At 56.7% G+C, this 5,488-nt stretch overlaps 1 non-coding gene across 1 annotated transcript; it reads right to left on the bottom strand.

Moving 5' to 3' along the window:
* Positions 1-1,967: 1,967 nt before the first annotated feature.
* On the bottom strand, positions 1,968-2,086 carry LOC137625809 (5S ribosomal RNA). The gene has a single exon (XR_011040905.1). It is a non-coding gene; the product is annotated as a 5S ribosomal RNA (ribosomal RNA).
* Between the last annotated feature and the right edge of the window lie 3,402 nt (positions 2,087-5,488).

Consider the following 5,488-nt stretch of genomic DNA (forward strand, 5'->3'; position numbering starts at 1 on the left):
CCAGCTTGTAGCACCTGCGTCACAGAGTAGTTCTACTCGAAGGCGAGGGACGTTGCGATGTATCCGACATCGTGCTGTAGGGCGACGTGACGGGGGAGGGTCTGGATTCAGGTCGAGATGAATGTCCTTGAGTCCGAGCTGAAGAGGTATACTGGTGACTCTTCCCTGTGTCCTTCCTGTGCTCCCAACCCGGCTGCACGTGAGGACAAACTGCAGCTGTTCTCAAAGATAACCCCTCGATTCCTTTACTGGCAAGAAGGAGAAGGTTTGGGTCATCTGATACAGAATGGCGACTCAAAATCTTGAAGGAGTTGGACCGAAGGGCCGGGACCCCAAAATTCTGAGTCTAGCAAACAACTCAGGAGCGAACCTGAATGTTGCCTTCCCCTATTCTCTAGAAAGGGCGGAGTTGTACGAGACCAAGAAGATTGCTTACACCCTGGCCGAGGCCAGAGTGAGCAGGAGCACCGTCCCCCAAGACGGAATACGATCAGAGGCCTGACGTAATGGTTCTTGAGAAGATCTCTTAAGGGACTAAAGAGTCCGAACCATGCTCCATGGAGGAGGTCTCACTCCGACTGGGGGGAGGGACGTTCGCAGCTTCGCATGAGCGAAGAAAGGTCCAGCGGGAAGGAAAAAGTCTATTCCTTTCAGCCTGAAAGCCAGGGAAAGGCTGAGCGACAGGCTTCACTGCCGAGAGCGGAAAGGAGTTTCCTCCCGCCGAAAAGCAATAACTCCGTTATCGCTGGAGAAGAGGCCTCAAGGGAAGAGGTATCTCTCCCACGACACCAACCACAGAAGACTCTCCACTTCGCCTGGTAGACCCCTGCGGATGACTATCGCAGGTGACGCGACCTCCGCTCCGAGACTGTAGTGGGTTGTCTCTTCTTGAGGAGGCGGCGTAGTGTCTCCAGGCGTGAAGCCGAAGCGATGCAACGGCTCGTGAAAGATGTTGTAGTGTGGTTGTCTGAGTAGCCTGTGCCGTGGGAGAAGCTCTCCCGGGAGTTCCGTCAGGGGAAGCAGAGGGTCCGGAAACCGTTCCGCGTATAGTCACAGTGGAGCTCTCAGGGCCATTGAAAGGTTGACAGACAACCTGGTCTTGTTGAGACCCATTCTCAACAGACAACAATGGTGGGAAGACGCAGGCGTCGATGTTGTCCCACCATCACCGGAAAGCATCTAGCCAAAGAGTCTTGGGGTCTGAGACTGGGGGGAAGAACAGCGGAAGCTTGAAGTTCCAGGCTGTCGCGATCAGGTCCCCCAGGCCAGGACTTGCTGGTTACTAAAGGCCAAAGACGCCCAGGTACTCTCTATCTGCGAGGCTCTGCTCAGATAGTCGGAGAGAACATTCCTCTGTCTGGAATGAGCAAGCCGATAGTGGTATTGAGAGGACCTCGGATCATCTCAGTATCCCTACTGCAAGATGCGAAGGTATGAAAATGCGTCCCTTGCTGGTTGGAATACGCCAGTACCATGAAATCGTCGCGCACGGAGCGACTCGGCAGGAACTGTAGGATCTGTAGAGGGGCCAGACTACGGCCCCTAAGCCTGCCTGAATGATGGAGAGGTATCCTTCAGGTTCTGACCATAGGCCTGAACCGGAACATGCCCCCCCCCCCTTTTCTTTGACGAGTCCGAGAACAGCATCAAAATGTGGGGAAAGGACGAGAATATCCACTCCTATCAAGAGGTTCCATAGGTCAACACCCATTGCAGGTCTAAACGTCCCGCTGGTCCCATAGGGCCCAGAAAGTCCGGTTAATCGTTGCTTTGATACCACCGGAATTTGGGCCGCCTAACAGGGATCTTATCCTGAGGCGACCGTTTGGGACTTTAGACGGGTCAATGAGGAAAAGAGACCCAGGAAATGTTCCAAGGTAGGGCTGAAAGCTCTGCTTGACTGAGAACAGGTACTGCGATTCTCCTCAGCCTTGCCACAGTCAACTGAAGGGAAGGCTCGGAGAAGGAGGCAACAGCATCTGGCGTCCCCAGGCGGTCACCCATCCAAGTACTGACCAGACCCAACGTTGCTTAACTTCGCTGATCGGACGAGAAGCGGTGTTTTCAACGTGGTAAGGCCGTTGACTCAATATCATGGCTAGATACTCCAGATGTTGAGGCAGAAGTAGAGAAGGCTCCTAGCAAATTACCAAGATCCCTCACTCATGGTAAGGACCCGGAAGCTTGTCCCGGCGTTGAAGAAGGTTGAACCCGAGCCCACCGGAGTTGACCAGACCTCCAAAAGGCGAAGGAGGCGGAAGCCTGCTCCTGAGCGGCCATGAGGAAAGCAGGGAGAGTTCTCTGGGGAAAAACCTGCGATGCCGCGGCGGGATCGCCACACCGCATCTTAAGCAGGAACACCTGTAGTCTAGGCTGAATTCCAAGAGCTTCCTGGAAGATGGATGGAATGGAAACTGGAAGTACCCATCCTTCCGATCCAGGGCCTAAGGAGTCCTGCCACCTCGTTACCAGTCTGATCGATTCTGCTGTTCCACGCTGGACGAAGTTTGTTCGACAAACTTGATCAGAGCTGAGAGGTCGACGACGGAACTCCCGTCTCAGATGCTTTCCTACGAGAAAGGATCGACTGAAGAAGCCAGGGGGTGAAGCCGTCGACGACCCTATGGAGGACCTTCTCCTAAGGGATGGATCATTCTGCCCAAACGGGCAAAACTCTTGCCGACCCCATGGCATAGAGGTTCAGTGACACTGAATTTGCTGACAGAGACGGAGAGATGGTAAGAGCGAGGCGCGATATCCTTGGCTGATCACGGAGATCGTGCAGGAAAACAGCATCCGGAAGCTGTTATCCGGATGAGTAACCTTAGGCATCCTTCCAGCGTGAGACCTGCAAGGGGGGTTGCCAATCCTAGAGTTTGTGAACTCTGCCGCTCCCTCTAGGATAATGCCCCCCCGGGAGAGCCTCCCGTGCTACCTGCCCTGACAGGAGGGGACTGCTATTGGACACCCTGTTTTAGCTGGTCCAATAACTTAGGCCGACGAGGCTGAAAGAAGAGGCGCTGGAGGCCTGCAGGGTCTGGAAGAAAGCGCCTTGGAGGAGTGAAAACGGAAGTCGACTTCCTCCGCACAACCGCTGTTCCATGTCTCTGTCCTTGGGCACAAACAAGCTCTTCCTAAGGATGGAAGAGTGTCTGAGCTTGTCGACATCCATGGATGAGACACCCGAGAGGAAGCCCTCGGTCACTGCGTCTAGATGGTCCAACATCGAGTTTGCCCGCAAGTTCGAAACTCGGCGACGAAACGCCAAGGTGCTTGAGCCCGAGAGGAGGAAAGTACCCATGATCTTCCTGGAGCTTCCTTGTACAAAACCTCGGGTCGCAACCGAGGAGGGAAAGGACCTGGTAAGCCCCTTCCACGAGATGGAGAAGAGGAAGGGCTAAACCAGTTACCCCTTGCCCGACGGAGAAATCTCGAACGGAAAGCTCCCTGGCAAGACCCTTCCAGGGAATGACGAGGAAGGGCTAACCCAGGTTGTGGAAAGAAGAATGTTGCTCAGACCTCCCTGAAGATTCTTCCTGCTCTTGCATGTGCTATGCTCTGCGTTTACGGGGTGAAGACCGTGTTCTGGAAATACGCTCCAGAAGACTCGCCAGGCTGACCATGTTGCGAAACCCCGACGGGAATCGCGGTCGCAATCGCCCTGGCGCTCATGCGATGGTAAATCAATGGTTTGCGCGTGGCCGAACGTGGAAGCGCCCATGCGCGGGCACGCAGGAGCGCAGACGAAAGTGCGCGAGGGAGCGCAGAAGGAGGGTGAGCGTGGTAGGAAGGGCGAGAGCTGGTGGTCGGAATCCGAAAGTTCAGAGGCGAGCGATGACCCGTAGGCGAGCAATGGATACTGCAGGAATCGAGCCGGCGTTTGCGCGACGGAACACCGTCGGCTCGCGCAACGGAACACCGTCGGTCCGCGCGACGGAATACCGTCGGTTCGCGCGGGCGAACATTGGAGCGCATGTGCGCGGGCATGTGGGCGTGCGGTCGCACGGGCATGCGGGCGCGCGGGTGAGCGCAGGCAGTCGGGGGACCGATGGCGCGTAGGCTGGCGATGGCGTGTAGGCGAGCGATGCCCCGTAGGCGAGTGAAGGTGCGTTGGCAAGCGACGGGGCGTCGGCAAGCGACAGCGCGTTGGCAAGCGACGAGCGGTGGAGCGTTAACAAAAACGCTAGCGCGCAGGCGAAGAATCGCGCGGGCGCGTAGGCGATCGCTGACGCGTAAGAGACTAGGGATGGTTAGCGCGCATCGCGCTAAACAGAAGGCGCGCAGGTGCATCAGGAAGGTGAGCGCTGATGCGAGCAGTCAATCAGGCAATCCTGGACGGTCAGGAAAAACCGTTGGCGCCCATTGGTGCGTGGCAGGAAAGGGCACGCAGATGTGCGCTGGCGATTGAAGAAAGCTGGCGCACAGAAGGACGGAAGTAAAGGTGAGCGAGAGGAAGATCTACGGCAAGACTCAGCTACCGGAGATCGTCCACAGCAGGCGAGCGCTAGATCGCTACTGATGGTGTCCAGGGGACCTGAAACACGTGGAAGATCGATGGCGATCGTTGACGCGCAGGAGATCGCTGACGAGCAGGCGAACGTTGACGCATCAGTGGTCGCTGGCGAGCTGGAGATCGCTGGCGAGCAGAAGGGCGACGCGTGGAATCCTGAGCGCGAATCAGGAACTGGAAGCGCAGGTGCGCTCTGACGGGCAGGAGATCTAGAGCGCTCAGGAGACCGATGGCGCGCAGGGCGCACAACAGGAACAACAGCAGTGGGCGATGATTATCAGGAGAGCGCTGATGAACAGGAGAGCGCTGGCGAACAGGAGAGCGCTGGCGAACAGGAGAGCGCTAGCGATCAGGAGAACGCTGACGAGCAGGAGAGTGCCTGTGCGCTAACACTGAGGAGAGCGCCTGTGCGCTAACACTGCAAAAGGGCGTGCAGGGGAGCCCTGACACGCAAGGGAAGCACCCCCGTGGGAGGCAACTCTTTGCCCCGAAGGGACCGTTGTCCGTCGGAAGACGAGGTCAGACTGCTGTCCATCTGCACCAGGAGCGGAAGGTCAAGAAGGCGTTGGAGATCGATCCCCGGAGAGATCTAAAGAGGAAGGAGCTGCAGGCTGCATACAGACATTCAAAAAGGTGCCTCTTAGCACCCTTATAGGGAGATGGGAGGCCCTTACGACGTAGCGGACGGAGAGCCTTACGGCGAAGGCGGCCAACAGCAACAACAGCAGAAGAGTCCTCCGAAGAGGAGTCTCTATTAGTGTACTCTCTTGCAAACGAAAGAGAAACACCTCGTAGAAGAGACGGGTCAGCCAGTGACCTAAAGAGAGCAATCCTCCGAAGAGGGGCTCCTGCAGTTGCCCAGCCCCTTGAGCGTAACTGCAGGTGCGACCGCTCAGCACCAAGAGCATAGTCGCACGAAAAAAAGGCAAGAGAAGAACCCCCCAAAGGAGAAAAAACTCAAGCCTGGACAGGAAAACT

This window comes from Palaemon carinicauda, chromosome 32 (assembly GCF_036898095.1).
Source record: "Palaemon carinicauda isolate YSFRI2023 chromosome 32, ASM3689809v2, whole genome shotgun sequence".
NCBI classification, from domain to species: Eukaryota; Metazoa; Arthropoda; class Malacostraca; order Decapoda; family Palaemonidae; genus Palaemon; species Palaemon carinicauda.